At 25.7% G+C, this 23,402-nt stretch overlaps 1 long non-coding RNA gene across 2 annotated transcripts in view; it reads left to right on the top strand.

Annotated features, from left to right (window-relative positions):
* Nucleotides 1-12,215: 12,215 nt before the first annotated feature.
* The window catches only part of LOC142326755 (uncharacterized), a 42,322-nt gene continuing 31,135 nt past the window's right edge, over nucleotides 12,216-23,402 (top strand). For both annotated transcript variants that reach the window (XR_012756850.1, XR_012756849.1), the window contains exon 1: nucleotides 12,216-12,804. This is a non-coding gene — a long non-coding RNA (uncharacterized LOC142326755). The remainder of the gene's footprint in view (nucleotides 12,805-23,402) is intronic.

Genomic DNA, 23,402 nt, shown 5'->3' with positions numbered 1-23,402 from the left:
GTTCATTTAATAAGACATTGTGGATTTTTGTGATGATTTCGTCAGCCGTAGTGGTTTTTGATTGTCCCAAGCGTTCGTCTTCTGAATGAATGTACGACCACGTTTAATTTCAGCAGCCACTTTCACTCAACAACGAAAAGGAATGGATCCTTTAAAGTGGAATCTTAACTCTTTTTTATGCCCTTTGGGATTATAGTTTTTAAAACAAAGTACTTTATAACAGCTTGAACTTCAATTTTATCCATTTTTCAGAAAATGGCAACACGTATTTGCTTTACTCGATCACTTCAAACAACTAAACATACGCTTCTGAAACTTTGTATCAGGGCATCTAAAGGATCATACTTGATAAATATCATAGTCTTTTGATTATATATGCGACATCTCTATGTCAGGCCACGAACTTTGTTAACGACTCTGGTGTTAATCTATCTCGTTTTTCATTTATCAAGATTCTACCGTAACAACAAAGATCTTAAAAACAAAATGCAACAATTTTTATATGCTTTGTTAGTTACAAAATACATGCTGACAAGGTCAGTATTCAAAGTATAGATGTTAAACTGCAGTAATATCTTTAAACCACTGCAGCCGACACACAATGAATATTCACAAATTACTTTTAAAATATTTCTGTCTGAGTAAAGACACCAAAAATTTATTTAAGCAGTTCATGCAATAAGAGAACCGATTTCAAATCACCACATATTAACCAAAATAAGTAAATTTCATGCATAAACCTCGATCCCAACACATTTGAACAACATTAAATGACAAACACCTAAATTTGACATAAACAATATATTAAACCAACAAACACAATAAATGTTACATATGTATAATTTTTTTTAATGATTTACTATTATATTTAATGAGCGCTAATTATTATCATCTAACTACTTCATTCAACAAGATATACTTTACGCCTTAAAATACCTTTCCAATAAGTCCTCTTTATTTAAAAATTAATCAAGTTCGTTATCACTTAAATAAATTATTCACCTATGAATTATTTGATCAAATAATCCTGAATAATTAAATACACCCATCGATTAATTCTAAAAGATATTTTTAAATATTTTTTCCAATTCAAAAAGATTTTCTAATTGATAAAATTTAGATTTCAGCAGATATACAAATATTCTATTCACAAATGGCATAAAAGATTCAAAGTTTTAAAATAATTGCAATATTTTTAAGGGAAAATAGTTTAAAATATTCAAGTATTATAGAATTTTTCACATTTTTCATTACTTTGATGAATTTTTTATTAATTGTTTGAATGATTCGTGAGGATTCAAGAAATAAAATTTGCGCTAACCAATTTTGAATTATTTTCTCAAAACCAAGAAATGAATAACAAAATAAAATTCTGCATATATTCTAATTTTTTTTTAATATAAAGGTAATTAGGAAGTAATTACCTTAAAAATAGATTTTAAGGTCTTCCAATCAGTAAATTATTTAATAAAAGTTTAAAATTTTTACGTTTAATGCAATGTTTTATAATTTACTGAAACCATGCAATTTTTATATCAGGTTTATTCGGGATGAACATGTTCTTATTTTAATTTTATTTTAATCAGTTGAAAAATATATAGAAATGTCAATTACAGTTTATTAATATCACATACTAAACCTGGCATTCTGAATTCTAATCCCGGTCAGGCATGGCATTTTTCAAAAGCTACAAAATTCTATTTCCATATCCTACGCATAGCTTCAAGCTTATGCGGCAAAATCATGAAGTAAAAAATAAAAGCTGTCATTCTAGTAATTCCCTCATGGAATAAAATTTATTAATCTAACAAATTATTAGATATGTAAGCATGGTTAGATATGAATAAACAAAAAATCTAAAAGTATGAACGAAAATAAAAATATCGTTTTACTTTGTACACACACTCACACACGTGCCGAGAGAATGTAGAATCTACATGCTAAATAGCGAAACATTTCCTTGTAAGTGAAATCTGTAGTACCATCATGGCAGTACTGTATCGTGCAAGTTCCACGTTTAGCCGTTAGATAGCATTACCAGTCTAAAACGTTGTCAGCATTCCACTTGTAAGTCGTCCACCTTATCTTCAGCCTACAGCTAACAGTATTATTATAATATTATTATTTCACTGAAAATGAAGGTCACTGAGGTTAAGTTTAATAACTGATAGTGTCTTTCAGTATAATTAATTATTTTTATATTCCGAAAGTAGGTTTTATACGTATTGAAAAGAGAAATTTTACATTTTAAAATTTTGATTTAAATAAAAGAAAAAACGTGATAGTTTGTTTTTCCAATATTAACCAAAAATAAGATTCGGGTATATTTTTTTGTTATTTCTTTTGACTATTGGTATGTTCTATTCCCTGCTGTTCTGTACCCCTGTTAAAACCTCAAAATGGTTACTTCATTCTACATCCTCATCTCTCGTACTATACGAATCTTTGCCTCTCGTCACTACAATTTTTTACCTTATAGATTAAAAAAATTGTCCCCTATTAAAAAATAGGGGATATTTAATAATAATTAAAAAATTCACTATCAATATGTGTTAAAAATATGGGAGAACAACCCCATTCATATTTTATTTTGTGATTCTGCCACAAATTTACCCCTTGTCACATTACAAACATTTTGTAACTTTAAACTTATCCCCCCCCTTTTGCGCAACATTTCAAAGTGTTTTGAAATCTCTTTTTTTAGCTTCTTCTAGCCTTTTTTTTCCTAGTCTTTTCGATGTATATCTTCATCACTTTTAGCCCCTAAATTTTCTTACTTATATTGTATTCTCTTATCTTAATATTTACTTCCTCTTTTTTTTTTTTTTTTTTTGTCTTCAGTCATTTGACTGGTTTGATGCAGCTCTCCAAGATTCCCTATCTAGTGCTAGTCGTTTCATTTCAGTATACCCTCTACATCCTACATCCCCAACAATTTGTTTTACATACTCCAAACGTGGCCTGCCTACACAATTTTTCCCTTCTACCTGTCCTTCCAATATTAAAGCGACTATTCCAGGATGCCTTATTATGTGGCCTATAAGTCTGTCTCTTCTTTTAACTATATTTTTCCAAATGCTTCTTTCTTCATCTATTTGCCGCAATACCTCTTCATTTGTCACTTTATCCACCCATCTGATTTTTAACATTCTCCTATAGCACCACATTTCAAAAGCTTCTATTCTTTTCTTCTCAGATATTCCGATTGTCCAAGTTTCACTTCCATATAAAGCGACACTCCAAACATACACTTTCAAAAATCTTTTCCTGACATTTAAATTAATTTTTGATGTAAACAAATTATATTTCTTCCTCTTTATATTTATATAAGTATATATAATTTATAAGTATATAAGTCAAAGCCTAATTTTTTTCTATCTAACTTTATTTATTTTACCACAAAGTAACGTCATGGTAAATATTAATTTTTTTCTATTTCCCCTTCGATAGTTACTTCTTTTTGAAATTTATTCTTAAATTGATGCTTTGTTTCTACAAGTTTAAACGCAATGGAACACTGCGCATTCTTGTCTCAATCTAGAATCAGAACTTGTCTTTCTTCACTTTTACATTTATAGCTGGTATCTAAATTTTGTCTTGTATAGATATAAGGTATATTTTGATCGTTAATTAATTATTTTTATGGACGATTGGGTAAAACCATATTTTTTGACCACATAAAACATGATAAGGCAAATAGAAGAGAAACTGATAACAATATTGATACAAGTGGTAAAGCCAAATATGAAACAGATAACAGAACAAGAGTGGACGCACATTTGTACTATTCATATCATGATACCAAAAATCCGATCCATATTTTAACGGTAATAATTATTGAATCAAGATGACATAAATAATTAAATATGTAATTATTTAATCGACAAGCATATAATACTTAGGTTTGCAATAAAATATATTAAACTGGCATATAATGTATTTAATCATATGTTGGATTGAATCCAGTTTTTTGATCTTAAATTTGTTCAGAATAATGATGTATAAAAATTAGTTTGTAAACATAATTTAAATGAATAATAAAATTAATAACAGTGAAATTAATAAAATATATGCATAATAAATATGTTATAATCTTTAGGAGAGTAGATTATTATAACATGTGTTAGAATCAATAGGCCAGTGACACCTGTTGTGGGTTCATTGTAATACCGCTGAAAGCGCTAGTAGTAAAACACCTAGTGGCAAAATTTAAAACTACAGGACGTACCGGGTTCTACAGGGCGGGGCTTCCTCGCACGCACAAGAGCAGTGCAAGGGATACGCCCCCTTCAGGACTTGCCATAGAACGAAAAGCTCAGTGCCTTCGCGATGTGTCTAGTGAACATAACCTGATCTATAACTGAATTGTTACCTCGCCTCCTGATTACAGCAGCTAGAATGGTAAGCATTTATAAAACACCTGCAATCATAGACCTAACACCTTTCATTCCAGTGTACCTGTTTAAATCAGTTTTGTATTTTATATTCATTAAAAAGTAGGCAAAAATATGAATATATGCTGGATTTTTTTACGGACATATATAGGCTTTACGAAAACCGGCTAGTAGTAAATATTGTCTTCAAATTCTAGAAGTAATTTTTTAAATAATATTACCGTGAAATAATTTATCGAAGAAAAATTAAGTAATTTAATTTAAATTCGTCGTAACAGAAATTTTATCAAAAGATCATCGGCCACAAAAAAAAGGCCCACGAATAATATCCATAACCTTAATCGGCTCAGAGCTTAACTTGTACTACTCGCTTTTTTAAATTATGGAACAGAAATTTAACTAAAAATAATAATTGTATTTAAATTTGCGATTAATTTATTATAAAAGGAAATTTATTCCATAAAAATACAAGCGATTTTGTTTTTGTTACATTAAATGAAAAAAAAAAAAATCATAACTATAGATGTGAACACAATTTAATCGTTTTTATTTTTTTTTTAATCATAAAGAAAAACTATAATTGTAATTAACAATTCGCCAAAATAATTCAACGAAATTGTAAGTTTGGCACGATTTTTCGTAGACTTAATTTTTTCCAATAATCTAAAAATAAACCGCAGGTGCATTAGCATGTAATTTACATTTAGGCTTAGCCATAAATGAATTGAAACACGCTACGAAATTATTTTTAATATTATTGGTAAGGGTTATGCTTATTCTTAAACCACTATTTCTCTCGGTATAAAACAGAAAATACAAAATGATATAATTTTCTTGTTTATAAAAAATAAAATTATATATATTATTTTATTTTTAAATTGTTGGTTAAATTAATCGTAACGTCTACTTTTTTTTTAGTTCTTCAAATTCTCATATTCAAATGTACTTAAATTAGTAACTGGCATACTGGATTTAATTAATTCCTTAAAAATTGTAAGATGTTTTAAACATACTGATAATATTTCTTTTAAACTTAAATTTAAATTACGTAATTGTTTCGTTATTATAAGAATAATACATCTTTTATATATTATGCTACTACTTAAGAAAAAAATTCTTATCATTTTATAAGGTAAAATTAAACAAGATATTTTTCAAATCTAACCTTAATTTAACCTCTTCTATTAATTCACTTAAATTATCATCGGTTATGATAAGATAAAATTAAAAAAATAATTTATTGACGGCGGTAGAAAAACATCAAATGGCACTTTAGGTTTTAATAAATAAAATAATTAGGGTCAATTTATTTTACAAAAATATTTTTTTATTAAAAAAGCATGAATTTTGTTGCAACTTAAATTACTATTAGGCTCATTGTAATGAAATTTAACATATTTTCATTATCATGACAATACTTTAAATCAAAATGAGAAGCAAAATCAGTTGGTTTTTTAATGATCGAACTTTACACTTTTTTGTACCTTTAAAACGTCTCATAACGGATTATTTTATTTATAATTTATAAGTTTCACTAAAAATTAGATCAAATATTATTTTTATCGGTTTATTTATTTTTTACTTTATAATATACGAAAAAACATTAATAAAATATTCAAATGATAAGATGAATTACATTTTATGAAGGTTTATGTTATGGTCTAAATTAAAATGACATTATCGGTAATCTATTTTCATATCCATTGACCCGTTTCATTTTTTTTTTAATTATAAATATAGGTTTAAAAAAAATTAAGAACCTTTATCTTGATTTATGAATATTTAATCTCAGTATATTTTATTTATTATAAATTTTTAAGTAATATTTTAATAAAATAATGTATAATTCTATTTTTTTTAAATACATGTAATAAAATAAAATTAGTTTTAATCACTGACTATTTATTAGGCGGGAAAATATTTTTTTACTGAAGTCGGTCTTAATCGTGAAAATATTAAAAAAACATAAATTTTTACTGAGATGTGTTTACTTTTGAGTTTATATATTAAATTAATTAAAATTTGTAACTTTAGAATTATATTTTCTGTATGAGTAATTATTATTTAGTTTTTTCTCTCTAACCTGAATGTGCAGGGTAGTGATGTATTTTTATAGCAATTTAAATACTTTAAAAATGTTAAATTTATTACGAAGTTTGAAGCCTATCAGACTGAAGCAGTTTTTTATAGGTTTATCACACATAAATAATTACGTTTAGAAAATTAATTAAGTTTTAATTTTTTGCAGTGTGATTTAGAATTCATAGAAGTAAAATTAACGAAAAAAATCTAGATTTTCTAGGTTAAATGATTATAAACAAATTTATTAAAATTTTTCTTTAAATTCTATAGGCTTTACGCTGGATTTTATGAAGAAAAAAAAAAAATATATATATATATATATATATACATTTTGATTATTATATTTTAACTTACCGTGTAATAAAATAATATAAAAAAGAAAAAAAAAATTGGATAAAACACGGGATATAATCTCAATTTTATCAACTTATAAAATACTTTTTTCTAACCTTTTCGAATTATTACACTTTATAATTCGATATTGTTTCTTCACTTCGATATTTTCGTAATTATTTTTTTTATATTCACTTTGGATTAAGCGAAATATAGCTAAAATAAAGCTTAATTTATATTATACATTTTTTTTAAACTTTGACTAAACTGAGAACTTATACTGGTAGCAATATTTAAACTATTACAATATTAAATTTGAACAATAATTTAAAATCTAAGTCATTTAGTCAGGTAAGAGTAATTTAATATTATTAAAATTTTATAAAGTTTAAGCAAATAATTAAAAAAGAATAATTCACATTAAAAAATTATAATAGTTACAATTTATAGACAATCTAATTAATATACCCAATAGAAACTTTAAATAAAAATTATAAAGACATTTAATTTTAATGAATGTAATTTGTGATAAAATTACGTAAATATATTGTAGTATTATTTTCAGAGAGGATTTAATGTAAAATGGTAATAATAATCACCTATGATTAGGTAGAATAACAATTGAAAACCATTGCAATATTTAATTATTTTGTCTTGAAATATACACTATTTGTTTTTTATATTTTTTGATAAGATAACATAACATTGACTACAAAAGTCGTAATTAACAATCGAAATTGAATAAATATCTAAGACTATACTTTTATAACAAATCTAATTTATTCTTGAAAATATTTGTATGTAATTTGATTAAAATAAATTATAATAATAATTATTATTATTACTTTTTAATTAAAGGACTGAAATTTTTTTTATAAAAGTAGAATAAAACAAAACTATTTACCGTTGTTTAGTTGTTTTATAATTTTTACTCAATTATTTTGCGATTATTCAATGCTTTATAAATTAAAACAGTAGCTTGATATTATTAGAAATCTTGTTTTGTAAAAACACAATTATTCCTTAACAAAATTTTACATTAGATGTAAATTATTTTTTCAAAAGAAAAAAAAATTCTAGCATTCAGTTCGATAGTTACTTCTATAAATAAAACTGATATGATTTTTATTAAAAACAAATAAATTTATAAAGTTCAAAGTAAGTTAAAGAGACTCACTAAAATGTATTAAATCAAATGAAGAGCACTTTTTAAAAAAATAGCATCCAAAAAAAAGAATTTATATATGGTACGTAAATATGTCTATATTTTTGTTATTTTACTAAGGAACCCCCTTTCTATTAGTAGCTAAACATGGAAGTATAAAAATTAAATTTAAAAGTTATGAATTGTTTGAATTTTAATTATTCTTTAAAAAATATAATTGACTATTTTGTAAAATGTCTATTTTCAGGCGTTAAACTGTATGCATTTTATAACATTTAAAATATATTTTTATATTAAGTAATAAATCATTAAGTTACAGAAATATAATTAATATAACATATTATAATTATATGATAAATTAAAAGTTTGAAACTATAAATATAAATATGTTTAGTAAAACAGGCATGAAAAGTAAGTGAATGATCATATCATTCGTTTAAGTGATATTTGCTTAATATCCAGTCGTATTTTAGCGTCAAGAAAGAAATCCAATAACACAAATTTTCCCGCCAAATCCATTTCATTTTTAATTAGAAAATTTTACCTTAAAAGTAATAAATGCCTTTTTTATCACAATGACTATTGTTATAGAACAAATATAAGTTAATTACGTATACTAAAAAAAAAGCGAATAAACTAACATTTTTCTATTATTTTAATCAAAAAATAATAAATTTTAGTAAGCAAATACAAGTACTATTTTATTGACATGAAAATACAAAATTAATGTAACGTAAAAACTGACGGTTATCGTATTATGATATTATTTACGGTATATTAGTAGAGATAAACACGATATTCACACGTACGCAAAGAAAAAGGAAACGAAGAAATTAAAAGAAATAATAATGTTGAACCGGTGATAATAGTAGTTTTAAAAGGGTTAAGTTTACGAGTTGAAAAAGGGTTTCTATTCAACCCTTATTTAAAGTAGTCTAAACTAAAGAACAAAAAAACAACCGTCTACCGGACCTTTTTATTTTAATCTTATGTTGACGATGATATATTTTCTTGATGACATTTTTTAAACATTATTCCTTCCTTTTTTTGTTATAGGATATGTTGAATAAAAGTAAAAAAAAAAAAAATAATAAAACCTTTTATTTTCTCTTCAGTAAGGCAATCGTTCAGTAGTTAATATATAATTAATATATTTATTACAAAATAATTTAAATCCCGTGGCGGAGTGGTAGCCTTTTATCCGGATGTCCCGGGGTTCGAATCCTAGTCAGACATGGTATTATTCTTCCGCTATAAAATACCATTTCCGTATTCCACATACAAGCCTCTTTAAAACTTCTATGCAATTTCATCAACCAAAAAAAAAGGTTCATGTTTTTAGCTTTTTGACAACTAATTTTAATTTTTTTTAAATTACAAAATGATTATGATTTTTTTTTTAACTTTATTATTGTGTATTCTCATTTTGAAAATATTTAGTTACACATTAATTACATGCTAAAAAGAGAAATGTTCAATCAGGCTTAATAAAATGCTGAAAGATTATTTGCTGTTAAATATTCAACCTATATATATTTCTCTCCTTTAGGATTAATTGATTAAAACTAACCAAGCTCAGAAAAGAATATATAAATGATGTTTATTATAAACAATTTATCAAACGTTAATTGGATTTTATGAAGTTTTAATTGGAAAATAAATTGAGTTTTTCCTTAAGTAAGAATAATTAGTTCTCGATATGTAATTTTTATTTTTTTAAAAACCGGAGAAAAATAAACTTGTTTATTATATAATTTTTTGTTTTGTTTTTAAATGAATAGTTACTATATTAAATATTTAACAGTTAACGGTTGTAGCAATACTACGGTTTTCACTTTTAAGTCTACAGATTAAGTCTCTAGATCCGGACTGACATGCTCTTTTTGTGAGAGCAGTAAAAACTGATAATTTTAAATAAATAATTGATATAATTGTTTATAAATGTAAGATTTTAATTAATATAAATATTTAAAACAAAATGTATTTTTAGTATTTCATATAATATTTTATTATAAATTTTATTTGATATACTCTGCACCGACCATTTGTCTGATATTTTATCTTTACTTAATGAAAACGTAATATGAAAAGACAACCTCAGTTAATTGAAATAGTGATTATTATAATAGATAACATTTAAATAAAAATCTATTTCATTAATTATTTCATGATAAGACCATCTTACAAATCCTATGCTAAACATTTATAATCTATGCGCTTTAATTATTTTAAAATAATAAATAATATCTTTTATTTTTTTAAATTATTATTTGTATTATTGATTATGGATTATAATTATTGACGTTCCGAAAAAAGCTATTAAAGTTTAAATTATTATTATTATTATTTTCGTCTATAAACTAATAACGTTCGGTTATTAATTAGAATTTTAATATTAAACTGTAAATTTATATTATTAATTAATGTAGTATAATTTTGAAAAAGACAAGGTTACGTAGGAATTTTGATTACATTTTAGTTAGTTAAATCATGACATTACTAAATTTACGCCTATAGTAATGTTTTATTTTTAATTTTTAAAAATAATTTATTTACGTTCCATATGATTGCAGAATTAAAAAGAATACTACAATAGACGTTATTCGTAAATTTTTTTTTTAAATAAAATTCAGAAAAATATAATATACGTACAATTAGAAATATTTATCACTTTGTAATTAAATAAATAAAATATTTATATTATAAAAAAATAAAGATGAAAAGTCTATTCCTGGTAATTCCATTTTAATATCAGGGTAAACTTCATTAATAATAATAATAATAATAATAATAATTATGAAAGAAATCCTAATGAACGCGTTACGGGAGTTATTTTTATTTGTAAATATAATGGATAAAAATTTATTTAATTCAGTCATAGTTAAATAATTTAATTTATTATTATATACATAAAGAAAATTAATATTAAAGACTAATTGTTTATTTTGCGATACCATAACTTCTATGAAATATGAACAATTTTAAAAAATTAGGAATGCTTGATAAAATAAAAATAATGCTAATAAATATATTTCTACAACAAAAAACTATTGTTACTGTATTTTAAAAGTAGTGAAGTCTGTGTACATTTAAAGATAAAATAAATTCATTATTTTCTTTATCATTTAGTTTCATTTAAATGCATTATGCTTGTATAAAGTTACTAATTGATAGCTTTATCAACTAATATATATTTACAGATTCCATTTCGTCGACAAATATTCACTTTAAATGTAATTAACAGTGTATTTATTTAAATTTAATATAAAACGACGATAAAATATATATTTAATTTGTATCAACATGGTTTAATATGAAATAATGTCAGTATATTAAACTGCTGGTATAACTTAAAAACAGAATATCATATTAAAATTTCATCGTTGAATATTTTTGGTAATTTTGTTATTACAGGTTAAAAATTAAAATAGTATTTTATGTAAGGTTTTAGTTTTATTTTCATTTACTTTTTATTTTAATAAAAAATTCTTAATCAAAATTTTGTTTGATTTATAACGAATCATTTTAAAATTGTAAGGAGAATTTTTTTAAATATATATATTTACAAAAATTATCGCTAACTTTATTTTAGTTTTGTTCTGCAAATGTACATAAAAACCAAGTAAATCCGAAAGCAACTATCTAAAACAATTTCTTATACAAAAATAACCGTAAATGTAACTTGTTATTCTGGGTTGTAACTGTTAGAATACGTGCTTCTTAAATTTTAAATCACAGTCCGTCTTATAAATAAACGGTTTTTTGTAATTTTTATCAGTAAAAAAAGGCAGCAGGAAATTGAATAGTTTTATCAGCGTGTATTAAGGTACGTATTTAACTTCCGGAACGTGTGGTTTAGATAAGGTTTAGTATAGAGAAAACAGGGCGTGGTTTTTGTTAAAAGTATAGGACACACGGACTCATTTATATTATGTGTTGCTTTGTAAATATATATGCAGTATGTAGCGTCGGACTAGATATATATATATATATATATATATATATATAAGCTCATTAAACTAAAGCGACAAATTCTATGCAGACTTAAAATGAATCCGTTACTGTTTTTAACTGTTTGTCCTCAAGGATAAACTAAAGATGGCGGTTCAATTAGTGGCTTTGTAGACCACACCTCGTGGTTAAAAACAGGTCTATATATCTATGTAGTTTCTTTAACAGCGAGTTGTTCAAGATTACTCCACTTCGACTACAGACAAGTTGCACCGACATTCGACGGGTACTTAAGCTTTACATCGTCCAGAAGCTTTTTTTACAGGGGACAAAAGACAAGAAGTAAGTGATGATACTGAAGTCCGATGCGGCCTTGAACTTAATGTAAAGAATTATTAATGTATAAATATTAAACTGCAAACTTGTTAAAATGTCATCTGGCAGTAACGCAGGATTTATGTGGACGGATACGAAGAAGCAGAGGAGTAGGGGCAAAGGGGATAGAAGGGACTTAAGGGGAATAGGATCGACGGAGAAAGAAAGTAAGAAACAAAGAGAGAGAAAGAGAGAAAAACAGTTATAAGCAACGATAAAAAGAGATGGAAAGAAAAAGGAGGGAAAAATGGCGCGCATTGGAAAAAGTGTCCCGCGCGTTTTGCCCCCACCGTCTTCTTAACCCCTCAGGCGCTCCTCAAGTTCCCCCCACTCCATCGCTCTAGTCATACAAAAGGGGGTGGGGGAAGTACGTTTTTTCCCCGCGACCATTTCGTGGCGCAGCGTCCTCGTGTAAGCTTCGTGTTGCAGGTGCGTCTTCCCGCCCGTCGCAAACCATTTCACTTCTTAACCGTTGCCGTCACATTACTTTCATAAAATAAGAAGGTAAGTAAAAGAACACCTGCTTTTATAAAAATTTTTAATTTATTTATAAAATCTATTTACATAAAAGAATATAACGATGCTTACTCGTATTATAATTAAACTCTTGTGATTTTTATGATATGGTCTAAAACTTAAGTTATTTGCCTATCCCCGTTTGGATTTATTTAACAAATATATAAGAATTAAATAAAAAATAATTAATTTTTTTTAATAAAGAAAACAATATAATGACGTTAGCAACTTTTACAATTTTTTTTTTTTTTTGGTTCCACGTGTAAGAGAATTTTAATGGTGAACGGGTAACGTGGTACTTACGTAATGACTGCTTTAGTCTATATATAACTATGATATCAGTAGCTTAATGAGCATGAATTCAGTTTCCCGCCCATTTTATTACATATATATTTTTTTTTTTCAATTTTCTTAATTATCTTTTAAAATAAATGAATATACTACTTTTCATATTAAACTACATTATTTCATTTTAAATAAAAATTCCGATAATATGACCTAGCCTAGTATGTAATTTATTACACAAATTATTCTGTAAATAAATACACTATTTTCAGGAAATTTTTTAATTTCGCTTTGATAAAATTACTTTTTAGTTTAAAAATTGATAGTATAATTTTATACGTACTTTTGTAAATTTCTTAAATATAATTTTTTAAATTTCCCAAATTTTGTTTTATTTTAAACTGCATGTAACTAAAGATGTAACAGTAATCCATAATTCTTTTTTAATGAGTAATTTATTTTGGTAATTTAGTTACAGTTACCGAACAGATTTAACATTTTATTGTTATCATTATTGATAATTTTTAAAAAAATATGTAACTTAATATATACTGATAAACTTCCTTGTAATTTAAGTTATTTAAAATCTTTACAAACTTTCAATCTTTGGTTTACAACTTAAATAAATTTTTTTTTTTTTTTTTTTGCTTGTTAACTAACCCAAATAATCAAAAAGATATTTGTTGTTTTTTTTTTTTTAAATAATTTTCAAATACCTTTTTAACAGCTGTTATAATAGTTTATTATAATAAACTATTTTATCATTTTGATAAAATTTTGTTTAATCTGATAAAAATTATTATTTATTTATTTTTTTTTTTACTTTAAATAATGTACTTTTAATTCCTATTAAAGTTTTACCTTTTTAAAATTGAAAAATTATTTTTTTATTTTTTTGCAATTTACAAATAATGATTCGATAATTTTTTAAATAATCTTTTATCCATTAAAATTTATCTGTTAAGCAAATTATATTTATTTAAAAATACATTCATTTGAGCAAACATAATAGAATAAGATAATTTATGCAGTATATAAATAGATCGGTGATAATCTAAGAAACTTCGTAATTATTTGTTTAAATAAAAATTTGTTAAATCACGGTAATAACAATTTTTTGGTTATTAGGTTTTTTGTAAATTTACTTACCGGTTAGATAATTTTATGTGTAATAATATTTTATTTCAATTCTCCAGGTTTTTTTTAAATCACTTGAATTACCATATCTAACATAGAAATAAAATTATGAATACATTAATGCATATATAATTTCAACATTACTAGTTTACGGAGTAAAATCGTAATCATTAAAAAAAAACTTAGTTTTTTGTATTTAAATAAGAAATTTAGACGAGTCAAAAAATCTAGTAACGTGGGCACAGAACGCATTTATTGTACGTAACATTGAATAGTGCTGCGCTCTAGCGGCTGTGATGTTAACTATGAAAGCTTTTCGTTCACGCCATCCCTTTTGCCTTGTGTATTCACATTGAGCTTGCCGCGCCTGTGTGACTGTCTGATATGAAAGGTTGGGTTGTATATGCATGCAGTGGGAAGGGGAAGTCGACGGACGGTATTGCTTGATGTTTATTCACGGCGGGACGTGGGAATTTTATAGAACAGATTAAGTTAGAGGATCCAACTTGAATAATTTATTAACTAAATAATGTATGTATGGGCTGTTAAAATTCAATAGCCATAAATTAAATACTTCGTAACTATATTCCGATAGACATGCAGGTATGCAGCTGATATGCAATGAGCATTTCAATAGATTGGGAGCAGTAATGGAAAAAAACAACCATTCTTGATATTTTATCGTGAGAAATCTTATTGAACGAAACAACATTTTTATAGTATGTATATATATTTCTTATGTTTCTGGATTTTTCAAAAGAAAAAAATTAAAGGTAGTGTTTGAAGAATTTTTAGAATCGGATTTCAGACTACTTTTTTCTTGTACCTGTTAATTAATTATTTTTTTAAACAACTAAATCAGATTTATTAAGTATAACGTTTTCAATTCTTGGCCATCTTCAGTGAATTTTGCAGCTGTTCTCGTCCTGATGGCTTGCTTGATGTTATTGCTGGAGCTTCTATTTATGTATTTTGTTTTTTTTAGTTACCAAAACTGTGTTTGTAATGTGATTGTAAAGAGTGTTGTATTTGCATTGTGATCTGTTCATTTAATTTATCGTTGTTTTCTATTTATACGATAAAAAAACAGACTATCCTATTTTTATTGCAATAAATATATTTTGTTTTTATATATGAACTGACACAATTTAGATCAAACTCTCTTTTTTTTATTACATTCTAAATAGATGTTTCATGTACACACTAGCAATAACATAAGCTGAGCCCAGCTTGAGAATAGCAGCGCTGATTACCGAAAATGAACGCAAGAACGATTGAAAAAACAATTGACACGTACAAGTATGTTTTGTAAAGTTATTATTTATTTATTTAGTTATTAGGCTATGTTTTTCATTTAAAAGTAAATTTTATAATAATTTTTATCTCCTATCTTTTAAAAAAAATATATACGTTTAATTAGGTTATGATGGAAAGATAAGGAATTATTGTTACCTATTTACCAACCGTTTGTAAAATCATTACAAAAACCTACATTAATGTAATTATAAATACGTCATATTAACTTGAAAGAAAAGTTACGGTGACAGAAAGATTTATTAAAAGATTAAAGAAGATTAAAAAAATCATAAAAGTTTTATCCGGTTTTTAAATTATGCGATCGAAGACAATTAATTTCGTTATTCACTACTGAAGCGCTGCAATGTTAGTTTGTATAAGTTAATTTGAGCTTTAAGCTGTATGCTTATGAAGTAGTGATGTGCTTATTAATTTTAATAAACTACAGGAAAATATATACATAAAAATTTCACCAGTTACTTATTTTTTTATAGAAGTATTTATTCCTTTTTATCCACCCTGGTGGTTTTAAGTTCGAATCTCAATAATCAAGATTGATATTTTTCATACGGTAAAGTATTCTTATTTCATCTAGATTATAATAAAAGGAATTGTTATTTTTTACTTATAATAGTGAATACATAATAACACCACTACCACAAAATTAATCATCTTTATTATTAAACTGTCAATTTTTCAATGATATATTACTTGTCGTAAACTGAAATTTGGTTTCATAATAAAGTGTAACTTTATGCAGTAATTAGTAGTCTTACATAATAATATTTTCCCACTGACAGTTAGAATATTCATATGTAAATCATATTTTGTAATTAGACTCTAAAAAAAAGAAAAAAATCATGCATAAACAAGGTTATTACTAATAATTACTCATAATTTTTCTAGTCTTTAATTATTCGTTAATAAATTAACTAATTTATAAACTAATTAACTTTTAAAATAATTTCGCTTAAAAGGTATGAATATATAATTGAAATATAAACTATATTTAGAGTGAATCTGGTTTCTAAGTTCAAGAAATTATTTTATAAATGTGGTATATTTATATAATACATATAATTTATTTATAAAGAGAAATATTTAATTCTTTAGAACTTCAGTTGTATTTCATTTAGATAATTTACTGTATTACTAAGTTTATAATAATAAAGAAAAAACTTTAAATTAATCTCAATATATTACTACCTTAGATGCAAGCTAATAGGCCCAACAGATAATTTTCTAGTAAAACAGGGTACAATAAAAACCTTAACGAAATTCGTATAAATTAAAAATTTAATGTCTGTAGAATTCGTTTTTAATTTATTATAACGTTCATGAAAAAAATTAATTTTAATTATACTACAAAAAGATGTTTTTATGTACATCTGTAAAGTAGAAAACTAATTTTCTAATCAAATTCCCTTTTACATATTACCTATTTGTTAAAATTTTACCAATCAAAACATTCTTAATTTTATTTATTTTTTATTTCTTTACGGTGCAGCTTGTTACTTAAGAGAAAATTTCTAATCTAATCTTTTAAAAGTGATAATTTGGTGTTTATTTAGTTGAAATTATTTAAGAATTTATGATAAAAATAAACCGCAGAGCTCTTCATTATGCAGCTAAATGATTAAAAATAAATAAATCTGAAAAAGATTTAAAATAGACGACCCGACCTTAAATCGATTTTTTAACCTTTCTTATCATTTTATAATTTATATTGAATGTAACGAGCGATAACCCTGTAAAATCTTTAAATACTAAACAACTAGATTTCAAATTTATTCATTCTACAACAATAATATATCTGAAAAATTTAAGGTATCCATATAATTTTATAAATAAAAAGTATCAAAAACCTTCATAGTGCTCATGTACGTGAATAATCATAAAAAGTCTAAAAAAATTCAAGGTTTAAGGTTATCGTGATAACCTTAAAATATTAAGAAAATAAAAAAACACAAATACTCATGGTATACAAACTAAACTACAATGATTTCATTAAATATTACATCGGACAGACGGGACGCATATTCATATAGAGATATAAATAAAACAAACAGGCTTAACTCACAAAAATAAAATTTTCAAGTCCTATCATAGAAGTGAGAAGACATTTAATCACAACATGAAAATTTTTAATCAGATTTTTTTATAAAAATCCATGAACTGAAACAGTATGATATTTACAAATACAGTAAATTTAAACCAATGTATTATGGGTTAAATATATTACTTTAAGGATTTAATACGCTTTTAAAAATGAGCGCCTTAAGTAACAGTACTGTTAATAGATACTTAGTGGCAAGAAGCTGAAAATAGCTCAAAAAGCTTTGGAATTTCCACTATTTTATATTGTACCCGATTTTTTCTCGGTAAATAGGATTTTCACTATGTTTCTATCCATATTGGACGAGAATTTTTCAATACTTTTTATTTATTCTAGATTAATTAATTTTTAATCGAATTTATTAATAAAGATTAGCTATCAAAATTGTGTATAAAAATAATAATAGGTAAACTATTTTATATGGTTATTCATTGTACCTATTCACATCGAAGATTAGTTGGTATAAACATATCTATCATACGTATATAAAAACTATTCAGTCAATTTCTAATAGTAAGGGTGGTCTGACAAAAGCCACGTGGCTCTAAAATCGGTAGTTTACACAAATAGCCCCAAAATCATCGTCATCATCGACGTTATTATCCCCTTGAAAGATTCGGGGTTGTGTTTGTTGTGATGTGATATATTTTGGTATGTCGTAGTTTGCTACCTGAATTGAATGGAATTTTTCTAACCTCTTGTTTTGGGGTTAGTTTAGTAGATAACAGATATGTTGTCTGGCTTCTGTTTATGGTAGGTCCTTTATTATTTAGTTACAGTTTTATTGTAGAAATAAACTTGTTGAAATTTATGAGTTTTATGAATCATTGATAAAGAATTTTTTTTTTAGTTAGCCAATTAATAACATTAAAAAAAAAATTAATAGAAAGTTTTTGATTTGTCCTCTTTTTTAAACTCCAAAAATTTTCATCGTTTTATGCACTAAATTTTTGTCATATTATGAAAATGAAATTTTAGTTCTAAGTAAGACAGTCTCCTTACAAACTTATTTTGTTTAACCTTCCATATTGTTTTTAGATATACTACATAAAATCGTCAAAATGTATTGTGAAATATTTTTTTAATAAAAAAGTATTGAGGAATAACATTAACATAATTAATATAACAGCTATGTTATATTAATATTTAACCATCTTACTTCATAATCGATTAATTTATAATAAGTAAAATGCCAGCCACGAATAAAAATTTTATTTCAAAACTTTTTAATGTTTTGCATTTATTAATAGTTAATTTCTTAGGAAAAATATTTAAAGTTATAAATTTTAAATAAAATGTACATTTAAATTAAATACTAATCTGATTAAACATACGGATTATATTAACTAATAAAAAAAATTTTCTCGTGTAAAAATTAATAATTCTATGAAAAAAACAGGCCATTCATAAACACAAAATTCAAAAATGTACTTGCTATTAAATCTCCTCTACCAAATTACAATGTTGCAGTCTAGCAAATTGCAATCTAGTAAAATATATTATTAATAAATATTAACTTTTGAATTGACGAATTTTTTTTCCTTTACGCTGAACGCTTCAGAGAAATTTCATCAAAACATATAAATGGAAATTTATATTTAAACTATAGTTTTTTGTATATAAACATCACAAATAAATAATGTAAACATTACCATTTACGTTTGGAACTTAAATTTAAACATTTCGTTCTGATGAAGTCTATGCAAAAGTGCTAAACATAAACGGGGAAAAATGAATTTATAAACGATAAATCCATTATTATTATATATAATTTGCTTAAATAAATTGTTGAAGTTATACTTTTATTTATTTTTTTTAAATTACATTTCATTAGCCTATGTGTATAACCCACACAATGGAAACCGGGGGTCTCGTCTAGACTAATGAGAGAGTACTGGATATGAACTACCTATGTATATACGTAGGTAAAAGCATAATACGAAACCAGTAAAAAGTAATTTGATTTTGCTTTCCAAGAATTTTGAGAAATTTTAACCATGTGTTTCGTTTTAGAATAGTATTTATATATATATATAAACTACAAACAAATAAAACGTTGATTTTATTTGTTTAAAATCTCAAGTATAGCAATATTGTTTAAATAAATATTAACAAAAGAAGAATTCTAGCAAAAAAGAAAAAAAAATTATATACAAGTGTGTCTAAGTTGAAATAATTTTTTTATATTTGTATACAGTATAGAAGTTATTGTATGTAAAATGTTTATATGGATGAATGAAAGATATGAATTTTCCGGACGGTTTTCGTGGGAGTTGATGTGGAAAATCTGTTGAGTCTAAGAAGAAAGGAGGTAAAAAGAGGAGGAGGAGTGGAGAGGCTTTAACTCTCTAATCACCCTCATGTGTGTGTGCCGGTCGTTGAAGGGCGGCATACAGTTTTAACCCTCTTTTTCTTATGCTCTCTTATTTTTGCCGGGATTTCACTCTGAGTCCTACGGGAGTCGGGAAAAGAAAATTGAAAAGATGAAGATAAAACATATTACTGAGTACTCAACCTCATCGCCGTTCATCTTCTTAAGAAGTTCTTCCCTACTCCTGTTCTGCTTTTCCTTTTTCTTCTTCTTCGCCATCCCACTTCCCCATCACGCCTAACCGACATATACTGACATTCTTTACCACCCCGCATTCAACTTGCCGATCTTATTTCCTTATATCATTTTATAGAGCATATAATCTCAGAGTCGGAGCGTACATACAAGTTATGGTTGAGTACCCGCGGGCCGCTAAGGCTTACAAATAATTGTGCTTTATGGCAGCGCATCTGTCGGCAGCTTCCAAGTTTCAACTCAACCTTCATTTTTCTTCTGTACATTGTTATATCCTCGTGGCGTACTGTTTTTATTCCTTCTGGGGTTTGTTTTTATTATTATTATAATATTTTCCTTATTTTTCACAATCTTTATGGTGCGCTTATGTTATTATTACCTTAATCTTCGCATAAATTTTCAATTTGCATATCCATATTGTAATTTATTGTCGTTGATGTGTAGAATAACCCATTATAATGTTTGTATTATTTTACAATGTGTTCCCAGTTTACATTAAATTAGATGCTACTTATTTGCTACCGATAAAAGTCAATACAATAACAGAGTGTTAATGTCTTTTACTTGTGTACAGATTTTTTTTTAACTTAACTAAAAAAAACAATATTTTTCGTTTAATTCTTTTTTTTACAATAAAATAAGTTAAACTTAATATGAATTGTTAACATTACTGGAGACAGTTTTCTTTAGGGCATAAAGAGCGTAAAATAAACACTATGTGGAGAAATCTACTGTCCAGTCATGTTACGTTATTTCAAACTTTCTTCCTGACAAAAGCACGTGATTAGAAGGTCCTTAAGGAACCCCCAAAATAAATAATACACAATAAATAGTTGCAAGCAAGCTTAGTCAAATATGAAATTTCAAACTCAGTCATAAATCACAAACCATTAATTTCAGCACCATATTGTCCACAAAACAAACATTAATAACAAATAAAAAAGAAAGAGAAGCAACAAGAAATTAGATAGGAGATTTTTATTAGGGATAAAAATAATAAATTTAATCTAAATTCAGTGTTAGATCAACAACAATTTAATACATAAAAATCTAATCTTCCTTATAATTAAAGATAAAACATATAGATCCTGTATACGTAGCAACAATTTAATTAAACCAAGAAACCCCCTAAAACAGTGATTCCCAAATTCTGCGCCGCGACCTCTTCACAGTGGTGGCGCAAAATATTGTAAAAGCTTCGTAATTAATTAAAATAAGACATTTATAATTATTAATTTAATGTTAATAAAGTAAAAAATAATGAAAGATACACGAGTTTTATTTTTATCTCATACTTACGAGTAGTCATACTTTTACTTAGGGTAAGGCGCCATGGAAAAATATAATTGAAAGAGGGCTCCACGACTCTGAAAAAATTTGGGAACCATTAAAACCCTAAAACATAAAACTTAGAACTTTAAAACATAATATTAATAATATATATTATTTAACTGCACATAAAACAATAAATTAAAGTATATTATCAGTTAATCAGCTTTTGCTACCATATTGATATATTTTCAGAGGTAAAATTATTTTTGAATCAAGAAAATAAATGTAAACTTATTTGGCGAAATAAAATTCATAAATTTTAAGTGAACTAATATATTATTTTTACTAAGTTATATTTACATAAAAAAATATACTAAACTTTTTTTTTTTAGTAAACATAATTAGATTTGTAGTCAGTCTTGTAAAAGATTTTCTAACATAAACTTATAAAAAAAAACTGTTTAGTATGCATGTATAAAGTTGTTTTATTATTTATAATGAATTAAATAAATTTTTATCTTCTTGGTATGTTGCTAGACATTTTTATGCACCATTATAAAAAAATAACATTTTAAGGTAAAAACATTTTTATGAATGTATTGACAGAAAACATAGCACTTAACTTTGTTCTTATAAGTTCATGTCTTGCTCAATAATATTTTTATTAGATAAATTAATTGGATAAATAAAAATAAAAAAACAGCTATATGTATATTCAGACATGTTATATCATTTCAACATGTCATCTGTTTTTGACTGTTGTTCAGAGATATATATGTTAGTTATTAAGCAATGCAATATTATGGCCTTGTTGTTATGTTGTGCTGTATACTATAAGTAATATTATAAGTTATACAAGACGTCGTGTCCTTTCTCTGCCAACCTAGGCAAGGCAGTTACAAAACACCTTGACCCCTGACCCCTGGTGAAAGGTCTATAATACATCAAGGACCAAATCCCCTCCCCTTTAACTTAACTCTACACCCTACATTATATTATAATATATAAGCATTATTTCTACAGCTGTATTATTTTATACCTCTATGAAACGACTTTTGAGTAGTATACAAATATAATAGTTAAGCTTCATTCGCCAAAACAATATTATAACATAACATCCTCCGGCAAAAATATACTGATTCATTAAGGAGAAAGTTAATATGTAATAAAAAAAAAAAAAATCCTAAAATGTTGATGTTATTAATAAAACGAGATGCCGATTAAAATTAAAAATAAAATAATCAGTTTTTTAAATCCTTTTACATGACTCGTTGAATAAAATCCGAAGATCATCATTTTTGCCGTTATCGATTCACTGAAGGAGAAAGGCCGCTTCAGTACGTTTCCAACAAATATTGTCTTGTGCAATATTCTACCAATTCGGTCCAGTGTACTTGGTATCAATTCAACCTTTCATTGATCTTTTTCGTGAGCGTTTAACATGTAGCGGCATCCACTCAAGTGTTAATTTAGTCCATCTGCCATCAGTTCTTTTTTGCTACATGGCCTACTCACCGCTGTTTTAATTTTTTAACTTTTATGATTATATTATGTACTTTCGTCTGTTTTCTTATCCATTTACAGGACATCCTATCCCGTCTGATAGCATGTGTCCCAAGCACACATGGTTGTATTTCTTTGTGCTACCCGTAGCTTCTGGTAATGATTGAGCAGTTAATGTCAAAGTTTCGCTTCCATAGGTAAGGACTGGCAAGGTGCATTGATCAAAAACTTTCGTTTTAAGGCAAAAGGGGAGTTTGTTCTTGAAAACGCTGTTTTCAAAAATGACTACCGTCTAAGCTTAACTCGATGTACAGCGTCTTTTATTGTATCACCCTCAGTTGATATCCGTTACCCAAAATATATGTAAGATAAAAACCTTTCTTTCCTCGGCAAACTTGTAGAACATGTTCT

This window comes from Lycorma delicatula, chromosome 6, assembly GCF_047948215.1.
Source record: "Lycorma delicatula isolate Av1 chromosome 6, ASM4794821v1, whole genome shotgun sequence".
NCBI lineage: Eukaryota > Metazoa > Arthropoda > Insecta > Hemiptera > Fulgoridae > Lycorma > Lycorma delicatula.
The sequence above is the reverse complement of the archived record's forward strand: the minus strand, read 5'-3'. Positions and strand labels throughout refer to the sequence as shown.